Source organism: Pan paniscus, chromosome 22, assembly GCF_029289425.2.
Source record: "Pan paniscus chromosome 22, NHGRI_mPanPan1-v2.0_pri, whole genome shotgun sequence".
Taxonomy (NCBI): domain Eukaryota; kingdom Metazoa; phylum Chordata; class Mammalia; order Primates; family Hominidae; genus Pan; species Pan paniscus.
In genome coordinates, this window is record NC_073271.2 from 34957906 (window position 1) to 34974510 (window position 16605).

The window sequence follows — 16605 nt, forward strand, 5'->3', positions numbered from 1 at the left end:
CACCAGCTGCTTGACCTGCTTTCCCCAAGCCCTACCACTCCTCTCGCCTACTCTTAACTGCCTTCGTCACCCCAGTTAGGTCAAATGGCATTCTCTTCAGAATGACCTCTACCATCTGTTGAGACTCTGTTATCTGCCAGGCAGTGTTGCAGGCATTTCCCTTGCATCATTTGATTTAACTCTCATAAGTGTGCTATGGGATGACTGTTATTACCTTCTTTTAAGATGAGGAAATGACACTGCAGTGACAGTAACTAATTTGCTCAGGATCACAAAGCTGGGAAGTGATGGAGGTGGGATCCCAGGCTGGCTCTCTGATTCCATCTTGGGCAGGGGACATCACATCTGTGCCACCACCCTACTTGTGGTGTACCAGGCTCCACCACCTCCATTATCTTAGTGGACAGGTGGAGAAGCACCACCTCATCTTTGTGGAGGGAAATGCTGTACTTCAGCTTCCTTCATCCTAACACCCAGGGAAAAGGAAACATCCCAGTCCCATCTCAGCTAGCTTTCTTGTCTTACCGAATATAAGATGGGATAATAACTGAGACTCCCAGGTGAAGGTCACAGCCCAGGGACACAGGCTCACTAAAAACCTGAAACCTAATCATTGGACTCTATACAGAATGATTCGCCTCCCCCATTTCTGCCCAGCACATCAGCAGTGCTCTTTTGTAGTAACTGGAACACAATATAAGCTATATGTCAGTGAGCTTGAAGATATATGAATAGAAACTTCTCAAACTGAAAGACAAAGGGAAGAAAGACTGAAAAAAAAATGGAGCACCATGTTTAAAAATGGCAGGACAATTACAAAAGGTGTAACATATATGTAATGGGAATACCAAAAAAGAAGAAAGGGAGAAAGGAACAGAAAAAATATTTGAAGTAATAATGACTGAGAATTTTCCAAAATTAATGAGACACCAAACCACAGATTCAGGAAACTAAAGAGAACACCAAGCAGGATGGATATTTTAAAATGTATACCTAGGTATATAATATATATTCAAATTGCAGAAAATCAAAGATGCAGAGAAAATAATGAAAGAATTCAGAGGTGGAAAAAAAAAACTACCTTACGTATGGAGGATCAAGCATAAGACTACATCAGACTTCTCCTCGAAAACCATGCAAGTAAAAAGAGAGTGTGGAGTGAAATATTTAAAGGGCTGAAAGAAAGAAAACACCACTAGCTATAGATAGAATTCTGTATCCAGTGAAATTATCCTTCAAAAGTGAATGGCAAATACTTTTGCAGAGAAAGATAAATTGAAGGGGTTTGCTGCCAGTAGGACTTCCTTGAAAAAGAAGGGAAAATGACATAGGTGAAAAACTCAGGTCTACTAAAAGGAATGAAGAGCATTCAAGAAGAAAGAAACGAAGGCTAAAATGAATATTTTCTTTTTCATATTTTATGCTAATCTAACAGTTTATCATTTTCTTCAAGATAATAATAGTAAACATGTATTGGGTGATTATAGTTTATAAATTAGTGAAATGAATGACAAAAATGTTATAAGAGATGAGGAAAAGAATTGTGAATACTCTGTGATAACATATTCTCACTACACATGAAGTGGTATTGTGTTATTTGAAAATGGACTTGGATCAGTTTTAAGTGTATATTGCAAAATCACAGGCAACTACTAAAAAAATTGTAAAGAAGTATAACTGATATATAATGAAAGAGGAAATAAAATGGAATCATATAAAATTCTCAAGGAAAATCAGAAAAGGAGAAAAAAGTGTAAGAGGAAAAAGAAACAGAGAACAAGGGAAACACATAGAAACAGTAATAAATATGGTTGATATTATATCAAATATATTAATAATTAGTTTATATGTCAATGTTCTAAATATGTGAATTACAAGACAGACGCTATCTGGGTGGATTAAAAAAACCAGACCTAACTGTATGTTGTCTACAAGAAACTCACTTTAACTATAAAGACACAATTAGAATAAAAGTAAAAAGATAGAGATAGATATACCATGTTAATGCTGGAATAGCTGTATTTATATCAGACAATGTGGACTACAGAAAAAGTATCAGGGCAAAGGGGCAAGAAGGGCGGGGTGAGCAAGTGGAGCCAGGAGGAATTTTAGGGCAGTGGAACTCTTCTATGCTTTACTGTAATGGTGCGTGCCTGACATTATGCATTTGTCAAAACTGCTAGAACTGAACAACACATGGAGTGAACCCTCACGTAAACTATGGACTTTCACGGATAATAATGTACCAGTACTTTCATCCATTTTAGCAAACGTACTGCAACAATGCAAAATGCTGATAATAGTAGGGGACACTGTGGGAGGAGTCAAGGGTCTATGTAATATCTCTGCACAATTTTTCTTTAAACCTATCACTGCTCTAAAAAATAAAGCCCAGTTTTGTTTTATTTTTAAAAAAAGAGGCCGCGTGCAGTGCCTCATGCCTGTAATCCCAACGCTTTGGGAGGCCAAGGCAGGAGGATTGCTTGAGGCCAGGAGTTTCAGACTAGCCTTGGCAACATGGCGAGATCCTATCTCTAGGAAAAAAAAAAAATAGCTGGGCATGGTGGTGCATGCCTGTGGTCCCAGCTACTGGGGAGGCTGAAGTAGGGGGATTGCTTGAGCCCAGGCATTTGAGGCTCCAATGAGATATGATAATGCCACTCCACTCCAGCCTGGGCAACAGAACAAGACTCTGTCTCAAAAAAAGAGAGAAAGAAAGAAAGAGAGAGAGAAGGAAGGAAGGAAAGAAGGAAATTATCACAACTATCGCTTCAGGCGTTGGCTGACCTAGACCTCCACCCCGGCCCTCACCACCTGGCCAGTCGGAGCCTTGGTCCTCTACATCCATGGGGCCCCTACTGCCTGAGCTAGGCAATCTCTCAAGACCCCAGGGCTGGCCTTGGCGGACAGTTCTCTAATTTCATTCTGGGTAAAGGGACCATGAGCGAGTTGCTCATGGCAAAGTCCCAGAGGATGAACAAGAGGCTGTGAGTCTCGGTCTGCCAGAGGGATTCTAGGAGAGAGAAGTGGCTTAATAAGCAAAAGGTGGCAAATATGAGCCAAAAGAAGGCCCCAACCCCTTGTAGTAGACATGCACTTCTGAAGACGGCTCAGTGGATTGGAGACTGTTCCCAGGGCCACCTTGGGAGGCATGAGGGAAGAAGCTTGGGTCAACCTGTCATACCCAAAGCAGAGTCACCCTCACTCAGGACACTTGCTGAACAGGGACAAACCAGCTTCATAGAAAATCCATGAAATTGTAGACTCCACCAGAAATTTTAGACTCCATCTACTTATTTCTCCTGGGTTGTTACATTGAAGATCCAGGTCTCTCAGTTTAGACCTTTGGGGAGACTCTTCAGTCCTCTCCCCATCTGCTAACCTTGACCAAACACAAAGGAGAGAGGGGCTTCAGAGGAGGGTCCCTCGGACCTTGGTGGGCAGGACCCACTTTCCCTGTGCAGAAGGAAACTTGAAATCAGGAGACTGAGCCTCACCCAGGGACAGGCCCCACCACTGTGCCCTGACAGGCTCTTGTGGACAGAAAGGGACAGGGCGTAGCCTCACTTCGACCCTCTGGGTTTGCTGTGGGGCCAGCTGGGCCTGGTGTGGCTGAGCTCCAGGGTGCTGTCAGCCACTCCCAGTTCCCTCATGACCTGGGCAGGGAATATAATATCACCTCTATCTGTGCAGTAAGCACAGCAATGTCAGGGACACTGTTTTTAGAACCTGGCTGTCTCCCCTCCCCCAGCCCAACTGATTATCTGTCCTGGTTGCCAGGCACCTGTTTGCATTAGATACAGAACACTCCGCAGGGTTCCGAGTAGGCAGTTGTGGCCCACAGGCCACTGGCAAACAGAGGCAGAGCCACAGAGGGGCTGCTCGTCCCCAAATGTCTCTCCAGACGCTCTGAAGCTGCTGCAGGCTGCTGTGCTGGTGATGGCTGAGATCATGAGATGAGCCCCGGGGGTCCCTGGGCATCCCTGGGAGGTCCTGGTTTGTGTTGCTGTGGTGGTCTTAGTCATTAAGAGATGACACTTTATAAAGAGGAAAAGAGCTTAGTAAAAGTGTTGTTCTCACCAGCAGGTCCATGGAGAAGGTGGAACACTGGACTAAAGAGACAGGCTGAGGAAGCCCTCAAGTCACCCCTGATGGAGGCCAGACCTTGAATGTTACAATCCCTCTGCTTATCGACCCTTAATAAAAATCTGAGCAGGTCTTCTCTGCAGGACACAGGAGGCTTTCTGGAAAAAAAAACATGGAAAAGTGAGTCTCCTAAGCGTTCCCAAGTGATTGATGCAGGACACATCTTAAAAGGATGAAAGGAGGATGGAGGAAAACTTCAGAAGGAAATAACAGACAGTTTGAATGAAAACACCTATTTTTCAGAAAGTCCGGAAGTGCTCGACCAAGAGATTGCGAGATGGAAGCAGAGAGTACAGGAAAGGAAGGAGGAGAAAGAAAGGCTGGAAACCTTTGAATGTACAAAAAAAACAGGTCATGAAAGATACCACGAGCCAACTAAAATCTCTGGCTGAAAATGTGCTGGACACCATGCAGTTGGAAGATTTCACTAGGGACCGCAGTGATGAGGGGAACTTGGAAGCAGAGCTAAAGAGGAAAGCAGAAAATGAAGAAACCACCCCCCTTAAAAATTAAGTAAATTTTTTTAAAGTTATGTGCATACATTCTGTATATACAGAAAAGATATCTAAATTGTATGCACGCAGAAGGAGCATTGCCCCCACAAGGAACAGTTCATCCTAAATGGTGCAGATGAAGAGACTTTGACAAAGGAAGTTTCCTGAGCTGTGGGCAGGGATGAGAGCTCAGACGAATGATGGGAAACCTCCCAGATGCCAAGGTTTCCCACCCCCGGGTTTCAAGGGAGGAGAGAGGAAGTGATGTCATCTGAGCCCAGTGAGGCCCTGTCAAGGGACCAGGGAAAACTGCCCCCACTTTTTGCTCCCATCCTCTCATTGACTGCAGGTGCACAGGCAGCTGCCTGAAAGAGGGCCTGCGAAGTGCAAGCCAGAGGAGTTGGCCTCCATGGCACAGAGCAGGCAGAAAACAAATTTGGAGAATGACCAGCACTCTTGGGTTTATTTGACTGAAAGTGCTTGTTTTATTGCATTCACTCACATCCATTTATTTAATAAATATCCATGGAGTGTCTATCATGTCTTCTGCACTGTTCTAGGGGCTTGGGATACAGAGATGAAAAATACCAACCCGATGAGGCCTGCAGACCACTAGAACTTACATTTTAGTGATGGGCAAGGTCAGGTAATAAAAGACAAGCAAGTGATGGGAATATGTGCTCTGCAGACATTTCCAATCCAGTGATGGGAGAACAGGGGCTATGGGAGAGCACCCAGGAGGCAACATTTAACCTGAGATCTAAAAGTAAGAAGGAGGACCCTGGGAGGGTCAGGGGCAGAATATTGCAGGTAGAAGGTACAGGTAGGATAAGACCAGAAGAACTCTGCTTCTGGGTCCAGGGGAAGCAAAGTAAAGTGGGGTTGTGGGGAGTGTGCAGAGCCTTGTGCACAGATGTGACATCCAGTGCAGTGTGATCACCCAGGGAAGGGTCTTACCCCTGGAGAGGTGGGGTTGCAGGGAAGGGGGCATGGAGGAATGTGTATGCCACCTTGACCTTTTTGGTTGTGGAGAGAATGGAATAAGAATTGGGGGAGAGGCAGGATTTCAGCGAGGGGTGTCACAGGGGTCTGATGTTGGGGTAGTCATCACAAGATGAATCAAGGACAGATCGGGCTGTGTTTGGATGGTTGTGAGGATCAGAGAGGAGGAATGAAAGACACCCTTGGGTGCTTTCTTATAACCCTGTGATGTTTGTCACTACTTTAAGAAAGCCTTAGTAAAATCTCTGCAGGAGAGCCCCTGACAAAAAGTCAGAAAGGCTGTAGTGTATGAATTACCCCAGGGAAAGCCTGCTTTTCCCTACCATAGAGTGTGGTGTGCCGCATATCTCTCTTGAACTTGTGTTTGGTTCCCGCGCTGCTCCCACAACGAGGACTGTAGGGGCGGGTACAGGTGGGGCTCCAGTGAAGGGTGGGGGTTCTCAGGTATGATGCGTTTACAGCCTGCATTGAGGCTATATGATGCCCCTCGTTTGGAGATTCCAAGAGGAATTTTAAGTTTATTCCACCAGAGTGCACCACCATTAAATAAGAAAGACTCATGAGCTATAAGCGCTCATGAATGTGGTGGGTGTACATGCTGGGGCTGTGCCTCGCTCTTTAATTGTCCCAGCAGCCGGCTGTGGTGGGTAGGAAGATCAGGGCGGGCTCTCTGGAGGAGGCGGCTCCTGAGCTAAACATTGAAGGATGAGTAGGAGCTATCTCCAGTGCTTTTCAAAATTGAAGGGGCAGATGAATCACTTGGAGAGCTTGTTAGTAAGCAGATTCTGATTCATCAGGCAGGGGCCTGAGCCTTGCTTTGCTCCCAGGTGATGCCTATGCTGATGAGATACGAAAGAGGGAGGCTCTTTAGATCATTATAGGGCAGGAGTCAAGGAAAGATGAAGGGACAGGGAAGGAAAGATTTCTGGCCAGGATAAGGCACAGGCAAAGACACGAGGGTGCACACAGCTTGGTCTAGGGGAACAGGAGAGTTTGTGTTCTGGATCCAGGGACTCAGGAGGGAGGGCAGGACCTGGCAGCAGAACAGATCCCCAACCCACACAGATGGGCTCTTCCTGCTCATCCTCTCCAATGCCCCTATCTACCATGGGTGATCTTTAGCCCCAGAACACTTTATTTTTCAGAGGAGTACAAAGGACCACAGACTGGAGGTCACACTGGGGAAGCAGCCATGGAGAACGCACTCTGCCTGAACACAGCTTGTACAAGGAATAGCCTGAAGACAAGGTCAAAGGCTTCAAATCATGAACCAACTCACGAGCTCCGGACAAGCTCATTTGTCCCATGAGCAGGATGTCTGAGGGCTCAGTGAATCTTAGCGAACACATCAAATACAAATACACCTTATGTCTAAGAATCTGATGACAAATGAGTATTTTTATCCTCTTTGGGGTAAAATAATGTGTATTCTGCTGTGTTCTTGACTGAAGAGGTATATATACACATATAATTATATATACATATGTATACATACACACATATATATAATTGTGTGTGTGTATAGGCACATTATACAATGCAACACAACACCTATATGCTTTTTTATTTCATTCTACAAATATCCTCAGTGAACTCCAACCACCACACGAGGTACGAGGTTCAAGAAAAGATGCTACATAGGTTGCATGTACTTTTTCAAGGGTTCCACGCTAGTTAGACTTCTATTTTTTCATTTATTCATTCAACAGAGATTTATTAAGCCCCTTCTATGTGCCAGGCACCAGGCAGATTTGGGAGATACTGCTGTGAACAAGACAGACAAGGTCCTGGCTTCAAAGAGCTGAACTTGACTGAGAGGCGGGTGGTGACTGAGGCCTGGCGGATGCAGCGGCTCCCTGCCAAGATCCCTCTCCAGTTCAGTTTCCCAGGAGCCAGGGAGGGAGCTCGCCTGCTGCACAGCATCGTCAGGGAAACTTGTAATTACAGCATTTATTAGGACAGATTAGAGAGCCAAAAGAATCACATCGTTAAAGGAACAATGAAATTAAAAAAGAGGTTAAGCAAAAACCACAGGAGAAAAACCCATGCATTCGCCAGCTATTACAGGCTCACAAGATAGCAGTTACATGATTGAAATCTCCACCTTAGCCTCTGATCTGCTTAGGCATTTTTAGCTGGAAGAGACCAATCATATCTCTAGTCTTGAGCCTGGGGCCGTCTCTTCTCCGGCTGTGTGTACAGTTGGGAGGCAGCTTTGCAGAGGCCAAGGGCCGTGGTTTGACCTTGGGCAAATGACTTAATCTCCAGGAGCCTCAGTTTACTTATCTGTAATAATTCCTGCCTTGCAGGCTGGCCATACGGCCATACGACTGAGAAATCATACGTGTGCTGCGACCAAAACATACATTCTCAAAGAGAGGTAACTGCCAGTCAGTGGTAGACCAAGCCATGTTAGAGCCTGCAGCAAAAGGCAAGTTCAGAAATACAGATCCTCTTTGTTTAAAATGTTGCTATTTTGTCATCAAGGAATTTATTGCATTAATTTTGATTATATATACAGCATTAAAATAGTATCTATCTTGGCTGGGCGAGGTGGCTCAGGCCTTTAATCCCAACACTTTGGGAAGCCAAGGCAGGAGGATTGCTTGCAGCCGGGAATTCAAGACCAACATAGGGGCTCTTACAGTCCCCTCCTCCCCCACGAGACAGTCATCATCATCCTCATTTTCCAGGTGAGGACATGGAGGCACCGAGACATTAAGTAACTTGAAGGCCACACAGCTAAGCAGCCAGAGTTCCAATCCAGGCTACAGAAGGTCAGAGCCTGTGTTCTTAACCACCAGGAAACACATGGCTTTAGACTTTTACCACAGACACGTGCGCCCAATATGCAAACCAGCCAACCCACAAAAACTGCTTTGCATTTTTAAGCAGTTGCATTGAAGCTTACAGAGTGTTCCAGTGCGCTAGGAGCCCCACTGACCCATCCCGGGCTGGCCAGGTGGGCTCTTCTGATAACTGTGTGTCTGCGGCATCTGACCCTGCTTGTATCTTCTCCTGGAGGACTTTGAGATAAGACTTCATCTGGGGACACTGAGAGTCCAATGAATGGAGACACTAGGACACCCCCGACTGGAAAAGACAGACGGATGTGCACACTGTCACCCTCTACCTCCTTCCACCACAGACCCAAAGTGGCGCACAGGAAGGTGCACACTGCACCAAAAAACAGAAAACTGGAAATGTGAATGCACAAGGGGTCGGGGACAAGAGGACCCAGGAGGAGGCTGGGCCAAGAGGGGGTTAGAAAGTACCCTGTGGGCCATAGGACTTCAACAGTTCACACAGTTGAGTCCCTAACTGAGGCCAAGCTGTATAGGCCAAGAACAAGGGAAACAAGATCAGGGCTGAAGCATGCCCCTTCCTTGGGAGAAACACATGTGCTTAGGGCTTGGCTTTAAAAGAGATTTTCCTTGTGAAATCCACTCAGGGGCCCCTGAGGAATGTCATGGACTGGGTCTTGATGTGACTCTTTCTTATGCCACTGCATATGACAAGCACTGCAGCTTCCGAGTACCCCATGGGGAAAGCCCTGAGAGAGGGATGGAGGCTCCCCCATGGCTCCCAGCACATGGACCCTACCTCCTGGGACACATTTCTGGTCTGTCTAATGTGATGGTGTCGCCTCTCTGTGCTGTTCACCTGCTCCACCCCAAGGGTAGGCCCTGGGTCCTGTGCATTTTGCACTCCTCCCAGCAATGCAAACCAGTGCCGCAAAGGCCCTCTGTTGAACTTGCAGGGTGCAACCGCGCTCCTCAGTGGTTGGGAAGACCCTGCACTGCTGCTCTGACCCCCCTCTGTCTACATGGAGGGACATGTTGGGGTCCATGGAGAAGTCACCAGGTGATCAAGATCTGACCTCCCCCATCCCATGTTCTTCCGTGGGAGGATTAATCACTGCCTCTCTCTAGCTCCCCTTTCTTAGCTAATCTGGAGTCATAAAACATCTTAGTATTAGGCCACATCCACACAAGCAGCAGGTAAGTTCCCTTTTACATATAGCCTCTCCCAGGTGTTCTGACGTGGGCGTCTCCCCCACCCCAGCCTACTCACAGATTTCAGCATCCACCCTGAGGGTGTCTGTGTGAAGAGCCTGTCTCCTCCTTGGCCATCCAGGGCCTAGCTGCTGTCCAGTTATTGCTGGAACCCTCATCAGTCTGGTTGAGTCACAAGGAAAAGATGTTCTGCCCCAGGCACTGGTCTGGGGACCACACATTCTCCTTCTAAGGTTGTAACATGGCAGACTCTTCACCTTCCACCCCAACCAGTGTGTCAATCAAAGGACAGGGCCACACGGGCAAGGTAGATCACAGCAGCCAGTTATTAGGAAAGAGGACTGAGGTTATAATCTCACAGGCCACTCCCACCTGGAAGATGGTGGTCTTGTTTTCAGGGTCAGGCATAGTTTACCAAAAGATATTTGGAAAAGGGCCTTGTTATTTATAGTTTTTAAGCTGTGCAAGTGAAGATACCAGGAAGAGAGAGCTAGGGTCAGAGTGGGTTGAGCTGGGGTTTTTGCTGTTGTTGTTGTTGTTGCCATTACTAGAAAAGAGACAATGCAAAACCCAAGGCATTGCCTCAGAGCCCAGGGGTAGGGATTCTGGACTCCCTCCACAATGTTCAGGTCATTCTAAAGATGCTGAGAGTCCACGAGGAATGAGATGAAATGACAGGGCCATGAATCAATTCCCGTGGTGTTGAAAGCTTCAGGGAGGAAAGCTCCTGGCTCACAGCTGGGTTTTCTTGGGTCCTCACAGTACCATTGTGCTGGTCTCTGTTGCTACAGCTTCTTGGTGGTGGTGATTGCAGCTCCTTGGTGGTGGCAGCTGTGCTCTCTGATCCCAAAGGACCACTATGGTTCCAGAGGAAAGAGTGGTTGGAGAACAAGAGCAGTTTTCAGCAGAAGCACTTGTGACTGAGATAAGACACGGAGGAGAGCTCCATCCTCTAAGCCCAAGTGAGTAGCGGCTCTTGATGACAGCAATGCCAGGCCCTACACCACTTGCATTTCTATTCACTGAGTGTCTATGGAGGGCCAGGCCTGGCTCTGTGCTCTACAAGCCCCTCTTGGCATTCCTTAATTCTCTGGGGTTTGTGTGTGATCCCTAGTCTATGGTTGAGAAGTAAATCAGATTCAGAAAGCTGGTGAGGCTAGAACAGGGCTTGAACTCGTGTTTACAGAGAAGCGAACCCCAGACCCCTTTCCCTCTTCTCTAATTTGTTCAATCTTTGTCTCTGTTTGCCTCCCCTCTATCATTCTTTATCTTTCCTGTCTATTTCTCTCTCCCTTTTCTTTCCCTCCTCTGTCCCTCTTTTCTCTTTTTTCTCCTTTTTTTCTCATTTTTCTCCTTGCTGTTGTTTGAATGTGTCCTCCAAAGTTCAAGTTTTGGAAACTGAATCCCCAGGGTGCAAGCGTTAAGAGGTGGGGCCTTAATAAGTGGTGATCAGGTCATCAAACCCTGCCCTCATGAATGGATTAATGTCATTATTGAGGGAGCAGGTTAGTTATTGTGAGCGTGGAATTGTTATAAAAGCAAGTTCAGCCCTCACGCTCTGGCTCTCCCAAGCTCTCTTCTGCCTTCTGCCATGGGATGAGTAGCAAGAAGCCCTCACCAGATGCAGCCCCTTGACCTTAGACTTCCAAGCCTCCGGAACCATAAGAAATAAAATTTTTTTCTTTATAAATGACCCAGTCTGTGATATTCTATTATAACACAAGATGCTCTTCCCACCTCAATCAACTTTCACTGCCCAGCCCAGTTGCACATAGACTATCAGTTGCGCATAGACTGAGTACGTTGCTGGGTCCTGGTCACGTGGTGATGCCTGAATATTCTCCCTGACCTGAAGCCTTTGCAAATCTGCTTACTAAACTCCGTGAAACCTGTGCTCAGGGTTTTTCATTGAAAAATTCAGGTGAGGTGAATATTTTACTCATCTCTTTTTGGTTGGTTTTAACTTTTATGTAACATTTAATTAATTCTTTCAAATGAACTCTGTGAATACCTAATTCAGGGAGAGGAGCTTCAAAGGAGATAGGAACATGCTGGGAGACTGAGGATGTACTGGGGGTAGGGAGGAAAGGGAAAGGAAACGGAAACAAAGGAAAAGGGAAGGGAAGAAAATTTAGCATTCCCCAGCATGACTCAAGGTTTTCCTGGTAGTTCCTATAATCTTTCAGGAAAGTAGAGCCTTCTTCAGTGAGAAATCTTTCCCTAATATTGAAGTCAACTTTGAATTTAAATCCTTTCTGAGCCACTGACTATTTACTGACAGTCCTTCTGACCTTTAACTGTGAGCTAAGATTTTCCATTTGAAAGACTAATGAGGGATTTATTCCTAGGATACAAAGATGGTTTCACATAATTAAATCAATAAATGTGATACACCACATTAAAAGAAAGACAGACAAAAACCATGTGATCATCTCAAGAGATTAAGAAAAGTCACTGGACAAATTTCCAAATTTTTCATGGTAAAAAGTCCCAATAGGTGAGAGATAGAAGGAGTGTACCTCAATACAATAAAGGCTACATATAAAAAGCTCATAACTAACATCACACTCTACAGTGAAAAGTTGGGATCTTTTCCTCTAAGATCAAAAAAAGACAAGGATGCCTACTCTTACCACTTCTATTAAACATGGTTCTGGATGTTCTATACAGAGCAACTAGAAGAGAAATAAATAAAAGTCATTTGAATTGGAAAGGAAAAAGTTACATTGTCTCTATTTGCAGACAACATGATCTCATATATAAAATATCCTAAAGACTCTACCAAAGAACTGTTAGAACTAATACATTTAATAATGTTGCAGGATACAAAATCAATATGCAAAAATCAGTAGCATTTCTATATAAGAACAATTAACTATCTGAAAAAGAAATCAAGAAAACAATCCCATTTACAGTGGCGCCTCCCCCCAAAATTACTTAGATGTAAATTTAACCAAGTTAATGAAAGATCTGTAGACTGAAAACTATAAAACATGAATGAAAGAAGTTAAAAAAAGACACAAATAAATAGAAAGATATTCTGTGTTTAAGAATTGGAAGATTTAAGGCCAGGCACGACGGCTCAGGCCTATAATCCCAGCACTTTGGGAAGCCAAGGCAGGTGTTACACGAGGTCAGGAGTTCAAGACCAGCCTGGCCAACATGGTGAAACCCAGTCTTTACTAAAAATACAAAAAATTAGCTTGCTGTGGTGGCAGGCGCCTGTAATCCCAGGTACTCAGGAGGCTGAGGCAGAGAATTGCTTGAACCCGGGAGGAGGAGGTTGCAGTGAGCCAAGATCGTGCCACTACACTCCAACCTTGGCGACAGAGTGAGACTCCGACTCAAAAAAAAAAAAAAAAGAATTGGAAGATTTAATATTGTTAAAACGTCCATACTGTCCAAAGTGATCCAAGAGTCAAATATAATCCTATCAAAATTCCAATGACTTTTTTTAGCAGAAATGGAAAAAACAATCCATAAATTTGGATGGAACCACAAAAGACCCATGAATGGCCAAATAAATCTTGAGCAAAAAGAACAAAGCTAGAGGCATCACACTACCTGATTTTAAAATCTATTACAAAGCTATAGTAATCTAAACAGCATAAAACTGCCACAAAACAGACACAGACAAGTGGAGCTGAATAAACAGCCCAGAAATTAATTCATGAATTTATGGTCAATTGAGCTTTGACAAAGATTCCAAGAACATACAATAGGGAAAGGACAGTTCTTCAGTAAATGGTGCTGAGAACATTGGATATCCAGATGCAAATAAATAAAATTAGACCCTCGTCTCACACCACACACAAAAATCCACTCAAAGTAGATAAGCGACTTAAATATAAGACCTAGAACCTTATAAATACTGGAAGAAAACATGGAGAAAAAGCTCTATGACATTGGTCTTGGCAATGAATTTTTGGATATGACCCTAAAAGCACAAGCAACAAAAGTAAAAATGCAGCCGGGCACGGTGGCTCACGCCTGTAATCCCAGCACTTTGGGAGGCCGAGGCGGGAGGATCACGAGGTCAGGAGCTCAAGACCAGCCTGACCTACATGGTGAAACTCCATCTCTACTAAAAATACAAAACTTAGCTGGGCATGCTGGTGGGCACCTGTAATCCCAGCTACTCAGGAGGCTGAAGCAGGAGAATCCTTGAACCCGGAAGTGGGAGTTTGCAGTGAGCCAAGATCGCGCCACTGCACTCCAGCCTGGGTGACAGAGCAAGACACCATCTCAAAATAAATAAATAAATAAATAAATAAATAAATAAATAAATAAATAAATTCGCACAAATAGAATTCAATCAAACCAAAAAAGCTGCCACACGGCAAAGGAAATGACCATAGAGTGAAGAAACAACATATAGTATGGGAGAATATATTTACAAATCACACATCTGATAAGAAGTTAATATCAAAAATATGCAGGAAACTCAAACAACTCAATAGCAAAAGCAAAAACAAATATAAATCAGTTAAAATGGGCAAAGAATCTGAATAAATATTTCTCAAAAAAGACATACGAGTGGCCAATGGGTATATGAAAAGATATTCAACATCACTAATCAGAGAAATGCAATTAATATCACAATAAGATATTAATATCACTTCACATCTGTTAAAATGACTAGTATGAAAAAGATGAAAGATAACAGATGTTGGCAAGGCTGTGTAGAAAATGGAACCCTTGTACACTGTTGGTGGGGATGTAGATTAATACAGCCATTATGGAAAACAGTATGGAGATTTCTTAAGGAATTAAAAATAGAACTACCATATGATCCCGCAATTTAATTTCTGGGGATATATTTAAAGGAAATAAAACCGGTAGCTTGAAGAGATATCTATACTTTCATGTTCATTGCAGCATTATTCACAACAGCCAAGATATGGAATCAACTTAAGTATCCATTAATGCATGAATGGATAAAGAAAATACTATTCAACCTTTAAATTAGCCCTCATGCTAATTTATTTAGAAAAATTTATTTCTTATGGTTCTGGAGGCTGGGAAGTCCAAGGTGAAGGGGCTGCATCTGGTGAGGGCCTTTTTGCTACTCATCCCATGGCAGAAGGCAGAAGGACAAGGTAGCTTGAGAGAGAAAGAGTGTGAGGGCTCTTTAAAAAGAAGTAAATTCTGTCATTTGTGACAACATGGCTGAAGCTGGAGGGCATTAGGCTAAGTGAAATAAGCCAGACACAGAAGGATAAATACTGCATAATCTCACTTATATGTGGAATCTAAAAAAGTAGGGCTCATAGAAACAAGGCATAGAATGGTGGCTACCAGAGGGTAGAGGTTGGAGGATTGAGGAGATGGTGGTCAACGGACACAAAATTCCAGTTAAACAGGAGGAATAAGTTCAAGAGATCTATTATACATAATGAGACTACAGTTAATAATAATATACTACACACTGGATAATTTCTAGAAAGGCAGTTTTAAGTGTTCTCACTCCAAAAATAAGTATATGAGGTAATGCATATGTTAAAAAGCTTGATTTAGCCATTCCAAAATGTACACAAATATCAAAACATCATGTTGTACACCATAAATATTTACAATTTTTACTTTTAAGTTTGAAAAAAAAAGAAAAATGAAGAAAGAAAACTTCTTGTTGGATTGAGTTCTCTATCATCAACAGGGATGGAGAGGTTTTAGGGAAAGAGAAAACATCACCTCTCTCACTGTAAGAAACAGATTTTATTATTACTAACCTAGAACACTGCATTTTCTCTTTGTTGTTGGAAAATTTCTGATGACACCTTTAAAAAAACCTGAGATTTGTCTCTGGGTAAGTTAAATGTTCATTAAGTGATCACAGAAAGTAAAAGTTCGGGAAACTTTACCAGGAGCGTTTGGGGGAAGCAAACCCTGCGCAGATTTCCTTTGTTCTTGCAATAGCAGTTCCCTCTTGAGTGTGACTTGGGGCCCCTCAGTTGGCCCTGGGACATCTGCTGACTTTGGGACTCTTTGTGAACATTACTTGGGGAAGGAAGCACTGGGCTTGGGACAGGGCTGGGCGCTGCCTCTTCACTGGACCATGACAAGGTTGTTACCTCACCAAGGAGAGGTGCAAAAAGCTTAGGGGCTTGGATTTCTAGATTTCAGTGCCAACTATGCCACTTACTGGCTTTATCCTTGGGGAATTTATCTACTCTGTGACCCTCAGTTTTTTTCATCTTAATTATTAATACATACCTCATAATGTGACTGTGAGGATTCCCTTAATAATATATGGAAAACCATAGAATAGTGCCCAGCATCTAGGAAGTGCCACAGCCCCCTTCAGCAGCTAGTGAAACCTGCAGACCACTTTTCAGAGTGATATTATTTTTTTTTCTAGGTTTACTGAGTTATAATTGAAAAAATAAAAATGGAATATAGATGTACAACATGAAGCTCTGATGCATATATCCATTGTGAAATGATGACCACAATCAAGCTAATTAATGTTATCTATCACTTCACATAGTTCAACCTTTTTTTGTGGTGAGAGTACTGAAGATCTACTCTCTTGGCAATTTTCAAATCTAAAATACATTATTATTAACACAGTCACTGTGCCGTACGTTACCTCTGAGGACCTTATTCATTTTATACCTAAAAGTCTGTATCCTTTAACCAACATCTCCTAATTTCCCACTGTCATCCCTACTGCCACCTCTGGTAACCAGCCTTCTGCTCTGTTTCTGAGTCCAACCTTCTTAGATTCCACATATGAGTGAGATCATGCCGTGCAGTGTTTGTTTTTCTGTGTCTGGCTTGCTTTCACTTAGCATAATGTCCTCCAGGTCCACCCATGTTGTTGCAAATGGCAGAATCTTCTTCTTGTTAAAGACTGAATAATATCCCTGTGTGTGCGTGCATGTGTGTGTGTGTTTGTGTGTGTGTGTGTGTATCACATTTTCTTCATCCATTCATCCATCAATGGA

At 43.8% G+C, this 16605-nt stretch overlaps 1 long non-coding RNA gene across 1 annotated transcript in view; it reads right to left on the reverse strand.

Annotated features, from left to right (window-relative positions):
• LOC129394959 (uncharacterized) overlaps window positions 1–16605 on the reverse strand; it is a 114593-nt gene that overhangs the window by 11449 nt on the left and 86539 nt on the right. The gene's annotated exons all lie outside the window — the stretch shown is intronic.